This window comes from Engystomops pustulosus, chromosome 10 (genome assembly GCF_040894005.1).
Source record: "Engystomops pustulosus chromosome 10, aEngPut4.maternal, whole genome shotgun sequence".
NCBI classification, from domain to species: domain Eukaryota; kingdom Metazoa; phylum Chordata; class Amphibia; order Anura; family Leptodactylidae; genus Engystomops; species Engystomops pustulosus.
In genome coordinates this window covers 98,618,502-98,641,279 of record NC_092420.1, presented here as the reverse complement: position 1 = coordinate 98,641,279, position 22,778 = coordinate 98,618,502, and the positions used below count along the sequence as shown (strand labels likewise).

At 46.2% G+C, this 22,778-nt stretch overlaps 1 long non-coding RNA gene across 1 annotated transcript in view; it reads left to right on the top strand.

The window, feature by feature from the left end:
* The first annotated feature begins 3,189 nt into the window (after positions 1 to 3,189).
* LOC140104843 (uncharacterized) overlaps positions 3,190 to 22,778 on the top strand; it is a 43,509-nt gene continuing 23,920 nt past the window's right edge. Inside the window, exons 1-2 of the long non-coding RNA XR_011850427.1 lie at positions 3,190 to 3,267; positions 7,517 to 7,640. This is a non-coding gene — a long non-coding RNA (uncharacterized lncRNA). The remainder of the gene's footprint in view (positions 3,268 to 7,516; positions 7,641 to 22,778) is intronic.

Genomic DNA, 22,778 nt, shown 5'->3' with positions numbered 1-22,778 from the left:
GTTTATAAAACTTTATTTCACATTACCTGGTCCACCTGCCAGCAGCATGCGATGAGTCCTGGGTGAGGGGTGGGGGACTGCAGCCTGCGTGTGACTGTGGGTGATGCCACACATGGCGTTTTGAACCCATTTTTGGTCCGTTGTTAAGCAGTCCGTTAAAAACGCATCTGTTTTTGACAGGTTTTACCAATTATCTTGATTTAAAATGGTCAAAAACGCATGCATTTTTTAACTGACTGCTTAAAAACGGACCAAAAACGGGTTCAAAACGCCATGTGTGGCATCACCCTGTGTCTTAGTCTCCTCATAGCGGAGGGGGAGGGAGCTGCATGAGTGTGGAGGAAAGGAGACTGACACTGGCACACACAAGCTGCAGCTGCCCCCTGTTATACTGTTTACTCACCACGCGTTGTTTGCAGGGATCTAGGTAACATGAAATAAAGTTTTATAAAGTACTGAAATAATGCAGAATGCTGACAAAGGTATTTTTAACATCAGCATAGCATTGGCTACTGGAACCTGTCTCCAGCTAAAAATGACAGATTCTTCGCGGAAAATCTGATGCTGATGCAGAGTTATCAGTCACCAGTATCAAACTTTGGCGCACATTTACTTTCCCCATCCGCATAGTTCCCGAAAGTGCATTTTCCAACGATAATGTACTGTGCCGCGATTCACTAAGATCGTGCGCCCAATATCCTGCATGTGTCACTTCCCCGCTCAGGTCCCCGGAGTTCACCAATTTGAAAGTTAAATCCCGCGTTCAGTCCACGGCCGCCACCCAATTTCTGACGCATGAAAGCCAAAATCTGATCACGTGCGACACAATCCCAGTGCAAACCCCTGTTAAATACCTGTCACAGCGCAAATTCCGAAAAGCATCGCACAGTCGAAAGTGCAATCCGCGACCCTTAGTGAATAAGCCCCATTGCGTTTTAAATGCATTCACATATACTTCTGCGTGAATGGAATGTGAATGGCCTCAGACACCCGTGTGGCCTCTGTCTCTGTGTAGCAGGACCCATAGATGTGCATCAGCTTCAGCAGCATCAGATTTCATGGTTCTGGGTTTGTCCTCCGGCTCAGCGATGCCAGGATTCCCCCTGCGCTGGGATCACGTTGGTGTCTATTTCACTAGGAGCAAACATTGTACCAGCTGTGTCAGACCAGCGCCACCTGTCAGCGCCATAGTCAGACCGCGCAGCGCATGATACCACGGAGCAGCCGCACAGAACATCCTCCTGCAGCACGAAAAAGAAAGAAATGCAGAAAACTTGCAATAACGAAACAAGAAGTGCAGCAAAAAAATCTCATCATAGGAAAAGTAGCCAAGCACAGCGCAGCTTTCATCTCTGAAACTGATTTGGCAAAATGAAAGCTGTGCTTTGATTGGCTGTGATAGGGGTAACAAGTCCAGGGTGCGCTGTTTTAGTCCTAATAATTCTCCCCTATGTTACAAACATGGCTGAAGGTGCGGTCACACGCTGCGGTGTTGGATCATTCTTGGTGCATTTTTGGATTAAAACCAACCAAACGAATGGTAAACATACAAAAATTCATGTGTTAAAAACTGACCAAGAATGGGCCGTGTGACAGCACCCTAAGGTTGGTTGCACACGTGGCGTTTTGAACCTGTTTTTGGGCCGTTTTTAAGCAGTCCATTAAAAAACGCATGCGTTTTTTTGAAAATGCATCATTTTTTTTACCGATTTCCAGTTATCTTGATTAAGATAATTGGGAAAAACGATCAAAAAATGCATGCGTTTTTTAACGGACTGCTTAAAAATGGGCCAAAAACGGGTTCAAAATGCTCCATGTGCTGCTAGCCTAAGGCCGGTGCCACACGCACCGCTTTGTCTGCGTTTGAAAACGCAAACGCAGACCATGCCGCGCCTAAAGGGGCGGCCCATGGCCCGATCGCATCTGTGTTTCTATGGAAACGCCTGCGATCGGGAACAAGCCGCCGGTGTTTTGCGTTAATTTAATGCAAAACACCGGCGGCTCGTTCCCGATCGCAGGCGTTTCCATAGATGCCTTAGGCCGCGGTCACACGTACCACTAGACGTCCGTTCATAACGCGACGCTAGCGCACAGGGGGAGGTCCTCGGCCCGAACGCACATGCGTTTCCAGAGAAACGCAGGCGATTGGCTTAACAATCGCATGCGTTTCCCTGAAAACGCATGTGCGTTCGGGGCGAGGACCTCCCCCTGTGCGCTAGCGTTGCATTATGACTGACGCTTAGCGGTGCGTGTGACCGTGGCCTTATGTGATGTAACTTTGCGCTTGTATTTTATTGCTGTTAATTTAACGAGAAACACCGGTGGCTCGTTCCCGATCGCAGGCGTTTCCATAGGCGGGCGTTTGCAAGCGCAGACAAAAGCGCCATGTGTGGCGCCGGCCTAAGACTGAGGGCGCGTTCACACGTTGCGTTTTGTTTTCATTGTGTTTGAAACGCATTACAACAGCTGATGAGAGGTAATTTGCCTAATTAGATTACCGTTTACGTTTGTTAACGCAATGTTAACGCATTCGTTAACAAAACTCATGCGTTAACGCGTTGTTAACGCGTGCGTTAACATCGCGTTTACGATGCGTTTTGTAAACAGAAATGTTAAGAGTGATATAATTAGGCAAATCACCTCTCCTCAGCTGTTGTATATCCGTTTCAAACGCGATGAAAACGCAGATCAAAACGCAACGTGTGAACGCGCCCTCACAGATTCCCTACAATATCTGCACAGAAATAAGATGTGTGCTCTCTGCTGGGCCATCCAGGTGAACACCCCTCCTCCACAATCATTGGACTCGTCTGGCCAGGTCAATTTTGATTCTTCCATTGCAATGTGGGGGTGTCTTACCATAACTATCATAAAACAGGCAAATCATAAAAATTGCATATATCTGAGTTGTTACTAAAAGAGAAATTAAGTGTTAAAGCAATTAGTTAAAATGATTAGAACAAGGGGCACTATAAGCCTGGGGGACGGGGGATGTTTCTTTCTGAAGAACTATAAGTTCCAACATGCCACTTGTTTAGTCTAATAACAAACTTGCAAACATCTTGTGACACTTTGTAGTTTCTACTAGCGGTATTTACGGTAAATATTATGCATGCAAAGAGAATAGCAGGTGGGGCTTCTTGGAAGGGTTAATGAGGGAGGGGTCACAGAAGTAATTTGGGCTCAGAGTCAAGAGTCTTGGGAAAGTTATAAAACAATGGCTGCAGCCAAGTAACCAAAACCACATCTGTGCCCAGGTGGGAGAAGGTGAGTTTCAGTCTGCTCAGCATGACAATGGCTTATATCACTGGTTGTGCTTAGAGGGACACCTTACCCCCCCTGTGCATCAGGTATCACTCAAAGGGGGGGATTACTTTATTTCTGGGGGGTGCCGACGGTGAAATTGCAGCCCAAGGGCATTAGCCTGCGGGGAGAATATAAGAAGGGTCATCTCCATTAAAGTTGTGATACAATTACAAGGTGATACAATGTAACAAAGGGCCAAAAAAGTTACATATTTACTAAACACTCTAGACCAGTGATGGCAAACCTTTTAGAGACCAAGTGCCCAAACTACAACAAAGACCCGCTTATTTATCGCAAAGTGCCAACACAGAAATTTAATTTGTGATTTATACTCCCTTCTCTGTCACAGTTTTCATTGATACCAGCACCTGAGGCACCAATAAAGCCCACAGAAAGGGCTCCGAGTGCCACCTCTGGCACCCGTGCCATAGGTTAGCCATCACTGCTCTAGACGTTGCTTTATAATAAAATATAGAAATATTCAACAGTTTATCCCCAGGAGGGAACGTCCAAACCTGAAACAACCCTATTAAGGCAAAGTTCCCATAGGGTGCGGTCACATGTGGCGTTTTGAGACACGTTTTTTTTTTAAACACATGCGTTGTCTTCATTGCTGGGAGTGTAGGGTGATGCCACACGTGGCGTTTTGAACCTGTTTTTGGTCCGTTTTTATGAAAACGCATCCATTTTTGACCAGTTTTAATTAAGGTAATTGGTAAAACCTGTCAAAAACGCATGCGTTTTTTAACGGGCTGCTTAAAAATGGACCAAAAACTGGTTTGAAACGCCACGTGTGGCATCACTCTTAATGTTTTCATAGCTGCTTATTCTTCCAGTAATGAAGAGAAAAATGCTTTAAAACATCCAAACTCCCTGTTATATGGAAAAACACGGATTTTAAGCTTGTGTTTAAAAACTCATCGGAAAACGCCACCTGTGACCGCACCCTCAATAATGCAAAACACCTGGTGCTCTTTCCAAAAACGATGCACTTCAGAGGAAACGCGCCTGCACTGGGGTGAAGTCTTTCCCTGTTATGTTTGTATTGCATTGAAAACGCCAAGTGTGAACGTGGCCTAAACAAATGAATGGGTTTTAAAAACAGCTCCTTTTTTTTCCCCAAAAAACATCTCCTCCTGACCATGGGAAGATCATGCAATTGCAGCTTTTCTCCATTCATTTCCATCCAGATGAGCTGTAAGACCATGGCCAGGTGTGGGGCTATTTTTTTTTTTTTTTTTTTTTGAAGAAAGGAGCCGTGTGATATTTGGGCTGCGGTCACACGTTGCGTTTTGTTTGCGTTTAACGGATGCATTTTCAAACAGGTGAAGAGGAGATTTGCCCAATAAGATTGTTGTCAACATTGCGTTTACACAATGTTAATGCATGTGTTGACAGTGTTAACAATGCATGTGTTAAGAAAGCGTTAACACATGCGTTTTGTAAACACAATGTTGACAACCATGTAATTCGGCAAATCTCCTCTTCAGCTTTTTTTAACCACATGCGTTAAATGAAAACAATGCAACGTGTGACCGCAGCCTGGGGAAAGGGGGAAATGCTGGAAAATTTTCATCTACAAGTCACTGCAGCATAAAACACCCGAAAACCAGGTGCTTCTTGCTGCAGATTTCTCTGCAAGGCATCTGAGGTTTTTGCAGAGGTTGATCTCCACGGGCAAAAGCTGCGAGAAAAAATAATTTGCACTGTAGTTTTTTTTTTAAAAAATGTTTTATTTTTGCAGCCTGTGGAGTTACTAAAATCACTTCCACTTTGCTGCAGGAATTTATCCCAGTGTTTCTCCGGCCTCATGCATGCGAAACGTTCCCAAAAATTGAATTCACCGAAAAATCTGCAGTGCATTTTATGGACATGTGTTTTTTTTTCCATCTGTATACAGTATAACTATGCATTCAGGATCATCAGACATGGGTTTTGTAGGTCAGTAGTTTTGTAGCTATGTTGGTCGCTAGTTCCTGAATGCGAGACTTCAGAGTGCGGTCACGCGGTGCGTCCATAGTGCGTTCTTAAACACATTGAAAACACGTGCATCTGGTTTCAATCAGTTTTTCTTCATTTCTGAAAGTGTAAGCAGCTGGGTTAACATTCACTGCTGTTTACACTTCCAGAATTGATGAACAACAGAATCAACCCAGCCAAATGCCTGGTAACATGCAAAACACATGCGTTTTCAATGTGTTCAAGAACGTACCATGTGACTGCACCTATAGGTCTAAACTCTTCTGAATCAGAGATTCTCCACCCCCCCCCCAAAAAAAGCAAATGTTAACGTTGTTAACAAATGCATGCGTAACTATTGGGTTTTATAAACACAAATGTTAACAGCAGTTTAATTTGGCAACTCTCTCTCCAGCTGGTGGAAAGCATTTTGAAATGCATGCGCGAGGGTGGTGGCACACGTGGCGTTTTGAACCCGTTTTTAGTCATGCGTTTTCAGTCTGTAAAAAATGCGCTTTTTTTTAAAGGCGTTTCCATTTTTAATCAAGATAATTGGGGAAACTGGACAAAGATGCATGCGTTTTTAACAGACTGGAAATGCAAGACTTAAAAACAGGTTCAAAATGCCACGTGTTCCACCACCATTATACGCGACGTAGGGCTGCACCCTCAAAGCGCAATTCAAGTGCTACGTGTGAACGAGAAAAGCTGCTAATTATAACCAATTTGTTCTTCCAATTACCGTGGCCTCGGCCTCTGTGCCTGATTTCTTAAAATTCCATTGAACCGAGTAGGACAGTCATGGAAATTTTGAAATACAAATATGCAGCCTGTGAATATGGCCTAAGGCTGTGTTCACACTGTTCAGTGGAAGAACACTACAGCAGCGCTGCACGTCACAGCCAGGCGTGAACGCAGCCGGAAGGAAAACAATATATCTTGCCTTTGTTTGTTCTCTCAGCGGCTGATTTAGAACAGTCATAATCATTTTCTCTGACATAAGAGGAGACAAAGTTGGTCATTTTGCCAGGTTTGGGGATGTCCTGTGCAACCGAAGAAAAATCTGCAAGAAAATCAAGAAGGGAGCCTCCTTAAAGGAAACCTACCATGAGAAGTGGATGTGATGGTGGATGCCTCCTGCCAGACTCTGCCCTGATCTGTATTTTAATAATCCTGGAACCTAACTAATATAAGTTGTTAACTTATGTAAATTACCTGCAGAGGCTCCTGGGGTGTGGAGAAGCCTTAGCTCCCAATACCATGCTAGGACACGCTGCAGGAGCCCCTGCAGCTAATTTACATATTACTGAAATAAAGTTTTTAACTGCAGAGGCTCCAGTAGCCTCTGCAGTTAAAAACTTTATTTGTTATATGCAAATTAGCTGCAGAGGCTCCTGGGCTAGACCAACATGGGGAGAGAAAAAGAACTGGACGGCACATCCACACATGATACAATGATCTACTGCCGCTCGGCTACATTATATAACCAACTCCAGGTTCTTAGTTACATTTTGATCAAATTGTATAAGCCACCAACCACTGCAAGGTGACCTCTTTATGGTGGGTCCTTACGCTGTGCGGCATCACATAGCGTCCACCACCACCGCAGCACAGCCCCGGCAGGGACCAAGACCCGGTTGCCCCCCAGTAGCCCCCATGGCTATGAAGTGGTTGGTGGCTTATACAATTTGATCAAAATGTAACGAAGAACCTGGAGTTGGTTATATAATGTAGCCGAGCGGCAGTAGATCATTGTATCATGTGTGATGTGCGGTCCATTTCTTTTTCTCTCCCCATGTTGGCTCCTGGGCTAGGACACGCCCCAGGAGCCCCTGCAGTTAATTTACATATGATGAAAATAAAGTTTTTAACAAGTTATATTAAGTTCCAGGATTATTAAATTACAGATAAGGGCAGAGGCAGGAGGCATCTACCATCATGTCTTCTCCTGATAGCAGATTCCTCCAGGTAGGTTTCCTTTACCAGTGTGTAGTTTCTTACCCTTTGATAAGTGTTGCCAGGGGTTAAATCAGGTCGTGGGATATAAATTGCATTGAGGTAATTACAGGGTGAATGATATGACAGATATGAGGGTCCCGGTTATTGTATATCAGGGTGGGGCACGTGTTGGCCGGGTGCCCATGTTGTGTAATGTACAGCGGAGCCTTCTCAGGGTCGCACGTTACAATCCTGAAGGGTGGGAGCCTTGTAAGATGAGGACAATTCTCACACAGATCATCTGTACTTCCAGACATGTGAAGAAGCCAGCGCTCCGGGGGAAGGAATCCTCTGCTCCATGTATGGCGGGGGAGGAAGTGTTCCTGAAAATCCTGATGTTCCCAGAGTGTGAGCCGGAGAAACGTTGGAGCTTTATGGTGAGAAAAGAAAGACGAGACTTCTGTGAAGCGGCGGGAATGGTTCTAATTTATAGATTTCTGGCTTCTTTAATTAAGAGCACCTGGGAATAATGTACGGGAAATCCGCTTACCGTGGGAATCCGGCCCGTGAGAGTATGGATTGTGAACGGAGGCAGCCAAATTCATTCATGAAATACCGACTGATGATGCAGATTTGGGCCGGCGTCACGCGGTCCCGTCTTGCAGGTTTGGGCCGGCGTCACGCGGTCCCGTCTTGCAGGTTTGGGCCGGCGTCACGCGGTCCCGTCTTGCAGGTTTGGGCCGGCGTCACGCGGTCCCGTCTTGCAGGTTTGGGCCGGCGTCACGCGGTCCCGTCTTGCAGATTGGGCCGGCGTCACTCGGTCCAGTCTTGCAGATTGGGCCGGCGTCACTCGGTCCCGTCTTGCAGATTGGGCCGTCGTCACGCGGTCCCGTCTTGCAGGTTTGGGCCGGCGTCACGCGGTCCCGTCTTGCAGGTTTGGGCCGGCGTCACGCAGTCCCGTCTTGCAGATTGGGGCCGTCGTTACATTGTGTTTGCATTGACCATTTGTCCCACGCATCAGAAAACCTGAAACACAGGCTCTGATTTATTTTTCACCCTACAATTTCGGGCATTTACCATTCTGTTGGATCGCTGTCCAGTATCTAATGATCTGTGTGACGGGGAGTTGGTGCAGTCACATTACACAGTATATAAACATATAACCCCCATAGGCGAACATTAGTGTCCGTAACGCACAATATAACGCACTGTGCTGTACCGTGACCTCAGTGTTGTGGTCACGGAGTGTAAACCATGAAATGCTCCTGCGTTTTCTATAATTATATACATCTTCTATATACTTTGTTTTGTCCTAGAATAATCTGTGCACCTCCCTGTAGGTGTGTCGGGGTCCCCAGGCCTGAAATCTGATTAATCCTGAAAATGACAGGAGCTGCGTGTCATCTGTCACACAGGTTACATAGTGCGTATGCGCCCCGGCTCAGGCGTCACCACTCACATTAGACTTCACTCTGCTATTTTTATTTTTTTTCTGTCAGTGTTGACAAACAAAAAAAAAAATTCCATAAAAATTGCTGTAGTTGCACAAATGTCTTGTTTATAGGAACCAACTACATGGATCATGATATGGGAATCCCAAACAATGTGTTGTGTACTGTATCCTTGGGCCCTGCGTTACACATTATACAATCCATACTCTGAGTGCTCTTTCCATGTGTTCTGCTAGCGGTGGAAATTGTCACAATAATAATAATTTTTTATATAGCGCACACAGATTCTGTAGCGCTGCACAGAGCTGCCAAATCAGTCCCTGTCCCCATGGGGCTCACAATCTAAACAACCTACCAGTATGTTTTGGAGTGTGGGAGGAAATCGGAGGACCAGGAGGAAACCCATGCAAACACAGAGTGAACATACAAACTCTTTGCAGATGTTGACCTGAGTTGTGTCCAGGACACCAGCGCTGCAAGGATGAAGTGCTACCCACTAAGCCACCGTTACACACAGAGGGGTTACTCACTATTAGGCTATGATCCATTCCAGATACAAAAAAACTTACACGGTAAGTATTTGGTCCATGCAGATAGCCGAGCCTTGTGATCCTGCAGCAGTTACTGCACCCGATCTGCGCCCTCGTTGACCCCATTCAGCAGGGTGACCCCCCCCCCCCCCCCGCCCTGTGCTATTAGAGGGGTTTCAGGTGATAAAGCAAACACAGGGTAGGATTCTCCAATTTTCTTTACTTTACACAACCACATTTCACAAAATGATTGCAAAATTAGTGCAACTAAATGTTTTATGGGAGATTTGTCCAAACTACAGGATCGCTTGTCCTCTGCAGCAACATAAGGGTGCAAAAATGTGATCTAAAACTGCACTACTGCACCCTATAGTATTTCCATCAGAAATCTAACATCTAATCCGCTCTCATACACCCCAAACAAATATTCCAGAGCCCCCAAATAAAGTTGCCCGTCCCATTCTACACCAACAACTTCCCACATACAGATGCTGGATACAATCTTAAGAATAGACCTGCACATAAACGCACAATTCCTCAGATACTTCGGATCCCATCTCTTCCTTTTCCCTGGTTAATGGGGAACAATGAGATCGGCAGAAACATAAATTGGAAGATTTTTGGGTCTCTACATGCGTTCCAGAATAGTGGATTTTTTTGGAAGGATCTAAAGCGGAAAGTCATAAACCAGACAAAATCGAGTGATTTGGCTGTTTTGCTGCTGCATTGCAGAAGTTGATAACCGCGCCGTGATCCGCAGAAATACACAACATGTCACATAGTTTCTGCAGATGAAATATCTTCCCTGGAAAACCATTTCCGGAGATGATTATTCTACAATGTGTACGGAATGGTCGTCAATCCCATAGACTACGATGCTACTGTATCACACTGCGGTTATGACACATTGGGGCTCATTTACTATGGGGAAGCGACACATGCAGGATATCGGGTGCAGGATCTTAGTGACTCCCCGCACAGCACATTATACTCGGACAATGCACTTACATGCACCAGGAAGAAGAAGGTGAACTCCGGGGACCTGAGCGGGGAAGCGACACATGCAAGATATCAGGCGCAGGATCTTAGTAACTCCCCGCACAGCACATTATACTCGGACAATGCACTTACATGCACCAGGAAGAAGAAGGTGAACTCCGGGGACCTGAGCGGGGAAGCGACACATGCAGGATATCGGGCACATGATCTTAGTGACTCCCCGCACAGCGCATTATACACGGACAATGCACTTACATGCACCAGGAAGAAGAAGGTGAACTCCAGGGACCTGAGCGGGGAAGCGACACATGCAGGATATCGGGCGCACGATCTTAGTGACTCCCCGCACAGCGCATTATACACGGACAATGCACTTACATGCACCAGGAAGAAGAAGGTGAACTCCAGGGACCTGAGCGGGAAGCGACACATGCAGGATATTGGGCGCAGGATCTTAGTGACTCCCCGCACAGCGCATTATACACGGACAATGCACTTACATGCACCAGGAAGAAGAAGGTGAACTCCGGGGACCTGAGCGGGGAAGCGACACATGCAGGATATCGGGCGCATGATCTTAGTGACTCCCCGCACAGCGCATTATACACGGACAATGCACTTACATGCACCAGGAAGAAGAAGGTGAACTCCGGGGACCTGAGCGGGGAAGCGACACATGCAGGATATCGGGCGCATGATCTTAGTGACTCCCCGCACAGCGCATTATACACGGACAATGCACTTACATGCACCAGGAAGAAGGTGAACTCCGGGGACCTGAGCGGGGAAGAGACACATGCAGGATATCGGGCGCAGGATCTTAGTGACTCCCCGCACAGCGCATTATACACGGACAATGCACTTACATGCTCCAGGAAGAAGGTGAACTCCGGGGACCTGAGCGGGGAAGCGACACATGCAGGATATCGGGCGCACGATCTTAGTGACTCCCTGCACAGCGCATTATACACGGACAATGCACTTACATGCACCAGGAAGAAGAAGGTGAACTCCGGGGACCTGAGCGGGGAAGCAACACATGCAGGATATCGGGTGCAGGATCTTAGTGACTCCCCGCACAGCGCATTATACACGGATAATGCACTTACATGCACCAGGAAGAAGGAGAACTCCAGGGACCTGAGCGGGGAAGCGACACATGCAGGATATTGGGCGCAGGATCTTAGTGACTCCCCGCACAGCGCATTATACACGGACAATGCACTTACATGCACCAGGAAGAAGAAGGTGAACTCCAGGGACCTGAGCACGGAAGCGACGCATGCAGGATATGGGGCGCACGATCTTAGTGAGTCGCGGCAGAGTTCATCCTCATCGGACATTCCGGATCGGGGCTTGCGCAGGGACCGGGTAAGTAAATGTTCCCCATTATCTACACGTGATATGTTACCCAGATTATGATACAGTTTAGATGCAGTTGCCATAGGCTACACTGCAAAATATGTGCAGGGGGAATCCATTCAGCCTAATAAGTTGCGTCCAGTTTGGACAAATGGAAGAGCCGGACTTGGTGGAGGATTTAGTTGAAGGTCTCCTTGTATGTTCTGCCCTGAATCGTCCCACTTTTTCACCTTGATGATATATTCCATTGTATCTTCCTCGGCGTCGCTGGTTTACGTCATCTACAAGTATCATCTATATACAGAACTTTGCACAATCCAGTGCCCCAAGCAAGAAAATCCAAACAATAGACAAATTCATGCTCCAAAATCTTACAAGAACGGCACAAGGAGCCGTTTCTCTGCTTTTGTTGCGGGAAACATGAACAGGACGAAATAATGATTGTTTATATGACCGTGGACTGGAGCTGCAGCCGCCATGGTACCCGGATACGGCCCTGCAGCTCCTGCGTTACATAATAAAATTGTTTATGTCCTTATGTTGCGTGATGTGACACACGAGACTCACACAGTCACCCGTGACTTCACCCCAGAAAACTGCTCCGTTCCTTCTCGACCTAATCTGCTAAATAGTGCTACACCCTGCATCACTATTGTGTGGCCCTTAAAGGGGTTGAGCCTCACAGATCATTGTCTGATCGCTGGGGGTCTGAGCAGGGGGCCGAAAATCCACTGAACTGTCCTATACCAAATGGGGTACCGGCCCAACCAGTTCTCTATTATTATGGACCCTCTAAGAAAACAAAGTCCCATAGAAGTCAAAGTGCAGCAAGGATCCCAATTTTTTTAACCCTTGCACTGCAAAAGTGTCGAGGACCTGCAGTATAAATACATGCGCTGTAATCGGTCCATGAAACGGGACGCTGAGATTCATGTACCGAAATATTCCTAAAGTGCAGAAAAATGTCTGTAGTCCATGTATCTCGCCTGTATGTCTGGCATTGATTCTACTCCATTATTTTGGAGTTGTACAACACACGTTGTCTTCTGTGGATAAGGGACTAACTTGTTTTGTGGGAAAACCCCTTAAACTGTTGTGTAGAAATTTGAAGGGGATTTTCCATGCAGCAGTTAAGTCCCTATCCACAGGATATGTTGCTTATCGGTGAGGGTCTCACAGATCACTAGAAGGGGGTCTGATGGGATCCGATGTGCCCCTTGTAGCAGAACCCAGATGGCTGGAGCAGCATTAGCCCTGGGCAGCCCCGTTCATCTCTACGGACCCCCATTCTAGTGATCTGTGGGGGTCCCATCACGGAGTCCCCCGTTGATTAAGTCTGCCACTAATTTGTGGATAGGATCGAACTTGCTTCATTTTGGTGATTTTGTTACTTTTATGGCAGTACCATAAATTGCACATAATGGATGCAGGGCAGAGACGTAACTACAGTGGTAGCAGCCATAGCAACCGCTATGGGGCCCACAGTGTCAGGGGGCCCCAGCATCCAACCTGACACACTAAAGAGTGGAGGATGTGCATCATTATATCCATATTATGCTGCAAATTGTACTGCATAATATGTATATAACATGTGATGTGTATATGCTGTATGTGTATAAGGTGTATGGCGTCTGCATATACTGTGTGTATATATACTGTGTGTTTGTAAATGTCATTGTATATGTGTGTATATGCTCTCTATATATGTGTGATTGTAACTTGCATGTGTGACTATACAAATATGTATAATTAAGTGGGAAGGGGGGCCCCATGCCAAAGCCTGCTATGGGCCCCTGACTCTCCTAGTTACGCCACTGATGCAGGGCCCTATAACAAGTTTTGCAGCAGTGCCCTGGATTTCGCTCTGTGTCCCTGCTCCCTCACTGAAATGGTTAATCCCTGTTGCTGTGTTATAAACATTGCGGGTGACACAGGTAACAACAATTTAGCAGGTTCTGTTGTCTGCAGACTGTTTACTGGATACCTGATGTCAAGGATGCGAGATCCACCACAGCAGAAAACAGTCATTATACAAGAAGTTCTGGTTTGCACTTTAGTTGAGGCTTCGCTGGTTTCTTGGGTGATTAGTAAGGGCAGAATTAGGGGAGAGGTGTTATCCATGGCTGAGGGGGAACCAGTTACAAAAACATCAGGGCTTTGAAGTGTGAATGAGGCTGATGTTACATTGTATCCTGATGGCTGAAAATTGCTACATAAATACTCAGGATCACTGGGGGTTAACCCGTTCAGTTCCAGGAGGCTGCACTGAAAGTCTTTTACATGAAGGTGCAGGAGAATAAGTATCTGCCCCCCTCCCCTTACTGATTGGATTTTTCCAGATCTCCTAAATCATTTTATTTTGTCTTGATGTTTCTGTAGAATTCCATACAAAATTCCGAAGCACAATTCAAACAGTACAGGAAGGGGTTTGGTCGCATATATGTTTCCACTGAAACGCGTGCAGCTGGAATGACCAACACGCAGAACTTGTGGGGCTCATTCTCTATCACATGGCATTTGGGGGGAAACGCATCTGTGATCGGACCAAGCCCTTTCCCATTGAGGTCCAAAACTCAATTCAAACCCAAGGTGTTATGCGCTTGCGTAAAATGCATTTGTTGCATAAGCAGCTGCTCCTCCCTGAACGTATAGGATTGCGTTTGTAAGTAGCAATGTATGTTTAGCCTTAACAGGATGAATACGGGTTTGGAGTTCTAAATGGATGCGAGTCCCAGGAGAAGTAACACCCAATACGAATTCAGGTGCATCATGTGAATGTGGCCTTACTAAGCAGTCATGGTTTACTGGGATTGCTACGGCCCACCAGTAATTTATTTTGGGGGAGTTCACCTTTCTACAGCCGCATACAGATACCATGCAACTCCTGTTCCCAAAAAACACAAATCTTTTTAGTAGAATGTTGCTTTCTAGTTCCTGACTGTTCTGGAAGTGCTCACTGTACTGAGGAAGTGCTGAGGAAGCAGGGGGAAGGGTGATGTCGTCTCTGAAGCTGCAGCATGGAGGGGCTCTGGTAACACCCTAACAGAGCTCTTCTCATTAGCATAATTGTAAAAATTGATTTTAGAAGGAATTAGGCCATGGGTTACAAATATAAGATTAACACAGTCATGGTGCCTGGGTTTATGAGTAAGGGCGCTGTCTCTCGGGACTGTGCTCAGGACTGCGCTCGGGCACACTGAAAAATGGATCAATCCAGCCAATCACATGGGAAACGGAAAAAAATGCATGAATTTTCAGTATGTTTAAAAACGTTCCAAGAGTGCACTGTGTGACAGCACCCTAGTGTCCCTGGTGGATCGTGATGGATTTTGATGGGAGATTTCCTTTAAAGGGATAGAGATTCTATAAAGGGTTTTAGTTTTGAGCACCGCGCCACTTCTGTTGATTGATTGCATCTGGTACTTAATGCAGCTTAATCGCAGTATCCACAAGTGGACAGAAGTGATGCGGTCATCATTGATTTTGGAAACATAAGCATCTGTAATAAGTGAGGAGGCTCCACAGTACATAATTCTACTCCTTGCAGAATGACATACAAAGCACATGCAGGATCCACTTTGTTTTGGAAGAATTGTTCAGCGTGCAATGTGATTGGAGCTCGGACGCGTTCATTCCTCCGGTGCCGCTGAGGTTCTATCACCTCTCCAGGGGCCTGATTTTCCCAAAACAAATGATTTATTGTCATAAGCTTTTCCACTATATCTGATTGATGTTTCCATTCTGTTAGCGCCTGCAGAGGAAATGGGACGGACTGGGGATTTTTTTGTGCAATTTCAAGCCAAAAAATTGTTTTCAATGGTGTCAGGACATATTTTCCTTTTTAGATATTTATGTTGTGTTGTGCACCATTTGTCTTTGTATTGTATCTTTGTTACAGTGTTAAGTAAATAGTGCATTAGGCAAACTACTTCATCACCCACAGTGTGACGGGGGAATGAAGCTCATGCATTTGAAACGTGCAACCAGTTGTTTGCCTCCTCTGGTGCATTTCAAAAGGAAATGAAGCAAATATGTAAATGATCTCCTACCGTTCTGTGTATACAGCTGCAATGCATCTCTACAGGTACAGACAACAAACAGACCTGGTGTAGTCTGACCCTGCAGTTTGGTGTCATTCACTTGTACATTCTATAGAGAACGTACGTGATCTGACTACATATAGGTTTGCATAGGAGCTGTATACCTAGAATCATAGGGGAATTTTTAAATTAAAAGTATTTGTTGTTGCCCCCTTCGTGTTTTAGAATTAAAATGCAACAATAAAAGATGATTGTAAAAGTCAATGTGCATCCGGCTGGGAAGATCTGGAGCAGAATTATGTTACGTTCATAGAAATTTTTGCTACTTTTCGGATTTGGGGTGTGGCCCTAAGAAGGTGCAGCTTTCTATTTCCATTTTGGGGGCGGCGGTAGCTTGGAAGTTGCCTTCTAATGCTGCCAATAAGTTGCATCCCTATAGGTTTGTGATACCACACAGTATGTGATGGTCTTGTGATGCGCCGCGGTGTTGTAACATTGTAATGACTGTCATCCTTTGTTACCCAAGAAGTAACAGAATGTCACAGCGAGTCCCGTCCTCCCCCGTAACCACTTCAAAACTGGCACCAAAAAAAGCTTCCATGTCTCTGGTGCCAGAAACTTCAAACTTCAAAAGTGCTGGTGGCAACCTATGATGATGAGCGTCGCCCACATAATGCGGCACCTTATTACGGTTATTGTGGCAAAGTGTAGAAGTGACTTGAAGGACGTCTACCGCCAGGATGAAGAATTGTAAACCAAGTACACAGACTTACTGGTGTGTGCCCCCTGGCATCTTCTTATGCCCTGGTTTTTAAGAAAAAAAAGGCTTTTACAATTATGCAAATGAGCCTTAGGGGCTCCGGGCTCCATTAACACCTTTGCAGGCTAGAGCTCCTCAGGCTGGTTTGCATAATTTTAAAAGCCTTTTTTTTGTAAAAAACCGGGCCATGATAAGATAAGAGAAGATCCTGCCAGAGGGGATGCACGCTTGGATGTCATGTGCTTGGTTTACAATCCTTCATCCTGGTGGTAGATGGCCTTTAAGTTGTATAAAATAATTACTGTTTGCTTTTCCTTGAACACGTCTAGTGAATGGGACAGGACCAGAAACTACCACGTGACCAAGATTGTCGCGGTTTTTGCAGAGCAAATATATTAATATTTGCAGTTAGGGAGGATTTTTGGTAAAATTTAAGGCCCCATGCCCACAAACTTATATATATGGCAGCCGTAAGAACACGTAGCGTAGGTTTGTGTGCATGCGGCCTTAGTCTAATTCGGACAGTTCAGCTAGCAATTATGTTATTAATGTAATGAGGACATGTTGTATACCTAATGATCATGGTCTTAAAATTTAGCTTAAAGGGGTTGTCCAGTGATTTACTTTTCTCTATCCGCTGTATAGGTAATGATATTCTGATCAGTGGTTGTCAGACTTCTACCAATCAGAAGAGTGGGGGTCGCTTTTATCACAAATGAATGGAACGACAGGTTGAGCGCTTTTCCAACTACTCCACTCAATGTCTGGGACTGATGGGGGTAGAGTACAGGCAGCAGTGGGCCCGAACCTTCTAGGGGACCCATGGCCACTGAAACCAGCCACCAAATGTTATATGGAGAAGAACCTACACCCATGAAATCCTCCTACATCTATTCTTGCTCTCAATGCACATTTCAGAGACATTTCAGGACCTTTGAAACTCCCCTAAAGGTCCTGAAAACGCAGATAGAAAGCAGCAGAAGGGCCTCATCCTCCTTTCCCCAAGAAGCTGATTCTAGTACCAGATGAAGGAAGAGATTCCAGACTTGTAGGAGCCATAATATCCATACAGCCCAGGGTCCATAGTGGTCTTATTCGCCCATGATTACCGTCCTTGTGTTTGGACCACTGATAATCTGACACAACCTTTACTAGAAGTTCTGCTGGTTCTTCTCCCGGACCCCCTTTGGAGTGACTTTGTGTGTGTTACCGAGTTTGTGATCTAAAGGATTTTGGCTCTCCTTAGGCTTGGCCGCCTCGGTGACTTGTTTGTGAATGTTTCTTATCGGCTCCATCCTGGAACTTTGATACCGGGATTCTCAGTCGTGTTTCCTTGTTGGGGAAACAGAAACTACTTGAAGGGATCAGTTACTTTTAGTCCTGGGGAATGCACCTGCCTGTACTGCCACCTAGTGGTGAGTCACAGGTCAGGCAGTGTTGTATGTAATGGATGTGTCTGTGCTTGGGGTTTGTATGTTGTCCGCTTTCCTCTGGGTTCTCCGGTTTCCTCTCACGCTGAGTCGGGTTAATTGGTTTCCTAGAAGTTGTCACCAGTTTGTTTTGCTTGTGTCACATTGTAGCCTGTGACATAATGAGGCTGTAAACAAGATGATCCCTCTGAGAATACAGCGGATTTCTATGAAGAGCCCATTAAGACGTATTTACATAATATGTGACAAACAATAGAAGGTCAAACAGAAATGTTATGAAGTCTTTGGTCCATGTACATTCTGCAACAATGTAGATACTTTGTTTTTATCTGCTTCTCTCTGTTTCCATCTTAATGACCATCAAACTATAACTTTTTAATGTTTCTGTCACTATAGTTGTGTGGGGGTCTTGTTTTTTGGGGGTTTTTTTGGGATGAAATGTATTTTCTAAAGGCAAACGTTTTATTTCAGCAAAGCTGATGTTTTTCTAATAAAAATGTTCTTTATCCTTAAAATTATTTTCCCCGGGTCACTATGCATACAGAGAGATTATTTTTTTGTGCCGTAACCTTTGACATTTGTTATCAATGTGTGCGAGGGCTTATTTTTTGTAAATCTGGCTTGGCGCGGGTGTGGTGTGAAATGTGTGATTTTACAGTTAAGGGGTTAAGGAATGGCTGTAAGTGCTGGCAGGGGGTTGCTATGAATTTTTTGGACAGACCTAAACAAGGATACTATAGGTCCTAAAAACAAGAGAAACCCAAAGACTACAGGGATCTTTATCCAATTTTACATCAAATTATAACTGTCCTGTGGCATTGCTGTGTGCAGCCTCTCTCTCTGTGCTGTGGCATTGCTGTGTGCAGCCTCTCTCTCTGTGCTATGGCATTGCTGTGTGCAGCCTCTCTCTCTGTGCTGTGGCATTGCTGTGTGCAGCCTCTCTCTCTGTCCTGTGGCATTGCTGTGTGCAGCCTCTCTCTCTGTGCTGTGGCATTGCTGTGTGCAGCCTCTCTCTCTGTGCTGTGGCATTGCTGTGTGCAGCCTCTCTCTCTGTGCTGTGGCATTGCTGTGCGCAGCCTCTCTCTCTGTGCTGTGGCATTGCTGTGTGCAGCCTCTCTCTCTGTCCTGTGGCATTGCTGTGTGCAGCCTCTCTCTCTGTGCTGTGGCATTGCTGTGTGCAGCCTCTCTCTCTGTGCTGTGGCATTGCTGTGTGCAGCCTCTCTCTCTGTGCTGTGGCATTGCTGTGTGCAGCCTCTCTCTCTGTCCTGTGGCATTGCTGTGTGCAGCCTCTCTCTCTGTGCTGTGGCATTGCTGTGTGCAGCCTCTCTCTCTGTGCTGTGGCATTGCTGTGTGCAGCCTCTCTCTCTGTGCTGTGGCATTGTTGTGTGCAGCCTCTCTCTCTGTGCTGTGGCATTGCTGTGTGCAGCCTCTCTCTCTCTGTGCTGTGACATTGCTGTGTGCAGCCTCTCTCTCTGTGCTGTGGCATTGTTGTGTGCAGCCTCTCTCTCTCTGTGCTGTGGCATTGCTGTGTGCAGCCTCTCTCTCTGTGCTGTGGCATTGCTGTGTGCAGCCTCTCTCTCTGTCCTGTGGCATTGCTGTGTGCAGCCTCTCTCTCTGTGCTGTGGCATTGCTGTGTGCAGCCTCTCTCTCTGTGCTGTGGCATTGCTGTGTGCAGCCTCTCTCTCTGTGCTGTGGCATTGCTGTGTGCAGCCTCTCTCTCTGTGCTGTGGCATTGCTGTGTGCAGCCTCTCTCTCTGTGCTGTGGCATTGCTGTGTGCAGCCTCTCTCTGTGCTGTGGCATTGCTGTGTGCAGCCTCTCTCTGTGCTGTGGCATTGCTGTGTGCAGCCTCTCTCTCTCTGTGCTGTGACATTGCTGTGTGCAGCCTCTCTCTCTGTGCTGTGACATTGCTGTGTGCAGCCTCTCTCTGTGCTATGGCATTGCTGTGTGCAGCCTCTCTCTCTGTGCTGTGGCATTGCTGTGTGCAGCCTCTCTCTCTGTGCTGTGGCATTGCTGTGTGCAGCCTCTCTCTCTGTGCTGTGGCATTGCTGTGTGCAGCCTCTCTCTCTGTGCTGTGGCATTGCTGTGTGCAGCCTCTCTCTCTGTGCTGTGGCAATGCTGTGTGCAGCCTCTCTCTCTCTGTGCTGTGGCATTGCTGTGTGCAGCCTCTCTCTCTGTGCTGTGGCGTTGCTATGTGCAGCCTGTCTCTCTGTGCTGTGACGTTGCTGTGTGCAGCCTCTCTCTGTGCTGTAGCATTGCTGTGTGCAGCCTCTCTCTCTGTGCTGTGGCATTTCTGTGTGCAGCCTCTCTCTGTGCTGTGGCATTTCTGTGTGCAGCCTCTCTCTCTGTGCTGTGACATTGCTGTGTGCAGCCTCTCTCTCTGTGCTGTGACATTGCTGTGTGCAGCCTCTCTCTCTGTGCTGTGACATTGCTGTGTGCAGCCTCTCTCTCTGTGCTGTGACATTGCTGTGTGCAGCCTCTCTCTCTGTGCTGTGACATTGCTGTGTGCAGCCTCTCTCTCTGTGCTGTGACATTGCTGTGTGCAGCCTCTCTCTCTGTGCTGTGACATTGCTGTGTGCAGCCTCTCTCTCTGTGCTGTGACATTGCTGTGTGCAGCCTCTCTCTCTGTGCTGTGGCATTGCTGTGTGCAGCCTCTCTCTCTGTGCTGTGGCATTGCTGTGTGCAGCCTCTCTCTCTGTGCTGTGGCATTGCTGTGTGCAGCCTCTCTCTCTCTGTGCTGTGACATTGCTGTGTGCAGCCTCTCTCTCTGTGCTGTGGCATTGCTGTGTGCAACGTCTCTCTCTCTCTGTGCTGTGGCATTGCTGTGTGCAGCCTCTCTCTCTGTGCTGTGACATTGCTGTGTGCAGCCTCTCTCTCTGTGCTGTGACATTGCTGTGTGCAGCCTCTCTCTCTGTGCTGTGACATTGCTGTGTGCAGCCTCTCTCTCTGTGCTGTGACATTGCTGTGTGCAGCCTCTCTCTCTGTGCTGTGACATTGCTGTGTGCAGCCTCTCTCTCTGTGCTGTGACATTGCTGTGTGCAGCCTCTCTCTCTGTGCTGTGGCATTGCTGTGTGCAGCCTCTCTCTCTGTGCTGTGGCATTGCTGTGTGCAGCCTCTCTCTCTGTGCTGTGGCATTGCTGTGTGCAGCCTCTCTCTCTGTGCTGTGGCATTGCTGTGTGCAGCCTCTCGCTCTGTGCTGTGGCATTGTCTTGTAAGGAAAGCAATAAGCGAGAAAGATAAAGCGTTTAAGGTGCTAAAACGTGAAGGTAGCGATGAGGCATTACAGGATTATAGAGAGAAAAATAAATCCTGTAAAAAGCAGATAAAGGACGCAAAAATAGAGACTGAGAGAAATATTGCCAGGGAGAGCAAAAATAATCCCAAATTATTTTTCAAGTATATAAATGATAAGAAACTAAAAACAGAGAGTGTGGGTCCCCTTAGAAATAACATGGGGGTCATGGTGGAAGGAGATGAGGAAAGGGCCAATCTACTGAATGTCGCCTTCTCAACTGTCTTTACCCAGGAAAATCCCCTGGTGCAAGACACAATGAGGAATAATGTAAATTCTTTTTATAATGTCAACAGTTTAACCCAGGAAGAGGTACGGCGCCGCCTCGCAACCACTAAGATAGAAAAATCACCTGGGCCAGATGGCATACACCCCCGGGTTCTGCATGAACTATGTACGGTGATAGACAGACCATTATTTTTAATATTTGAAGATTCACTGAGGACTGGTTATGTTCCACAGGACTGGCGCATAGCAAATGTGGTACCAATATACAAAAAAGGATCAAATAGCGATCCTGGAAACTACAGACCTGTGAGTCTAACTGCTGTGGTGGGGAAAATATTTGAGGGGTTTATTAGAGATGCTATCCTGGAGTATCTCACTGTGCACAACCTTATAACCCAGCGTCAGCATGGGTTTATGAGAGATCGGTCCTGTCAGACTAATCTGATTGGTTTCTACGAGGAGGTAAGTTCAAGACTGGATCTGTGGGACGCTGTGGATGTTGTATATCTGGACTTTTCAAAGGCATTTGACACCGTGCCACATAAAAGGTTGGTATATAAAATGAGACTGCTGGGAATAGGAGAAAATCTGTGTATCTGGGTAAGTAATTGGCTTAGTGATAGAAAACAGAGGGTGGTCATTAATGGCACATTCTCAGATTGGGTTGATGTTACCAGTGGAGTGCCACAGGGGTCAGTATTGGGGCCACTTCTTTTTAATATTTTTATTAATGACCTTGTAGTGGGTTTACACAGTGAAGTTTCAATATTTGCAGATGATACTAAGCTGTGTAAAGTAATAAATACTGAGGTCGATATTTTAGCATTACAGAGGGATTTGTGGAAGCTTGAGGGATGGGCAGAGAAATGGTTGATGAGGTTTAATGTAGATAAATGTAAAGTTATGCACTTGGGCCATGGAAACAAAAAGTATAATTATGTTCTAAACGGTCAATTACTTAGTAAAACTGGAGCTAAAAAGGACTTGGGCGTATTGGTGGATGGTAAACTTAATTTTAGTGACCAGAGCCAGGCGGCTGCTGCTAAAGCAAATAAAATAATGGGATGTATCACGAGAGGAATAGATTCTCATGATAAAGACATAGTTCTGCCCTTATACAAATCCCTGGTCAGACCACACATGGAATATTGTGTACAGTTTTGGGCACCAGTGTATAAAAAGGATATAGTAGAGCTGGAACGGGTGCAGAGGAGAGCAACCAGGATTATTAGGGGAATGGAGGGATTAGAATACACTGACAGATTACAAAATTTGGGATTATTCAGTTTAGAAAAAAGACGACTGAGGGGAGACCTCATTACAATGTACAAATACCTGAACGGACAGTACAAGGATCTCTCCAAAGATCTTTTTATACCTAGGCCTGTGACCAGGACAAGGGGGCATCCTCTACACCTAAAGGAGAGGGGGTTCTACCATCACCATAGACAGAGGACATCCCCTACACCTAGAGGAGAGGAGGTT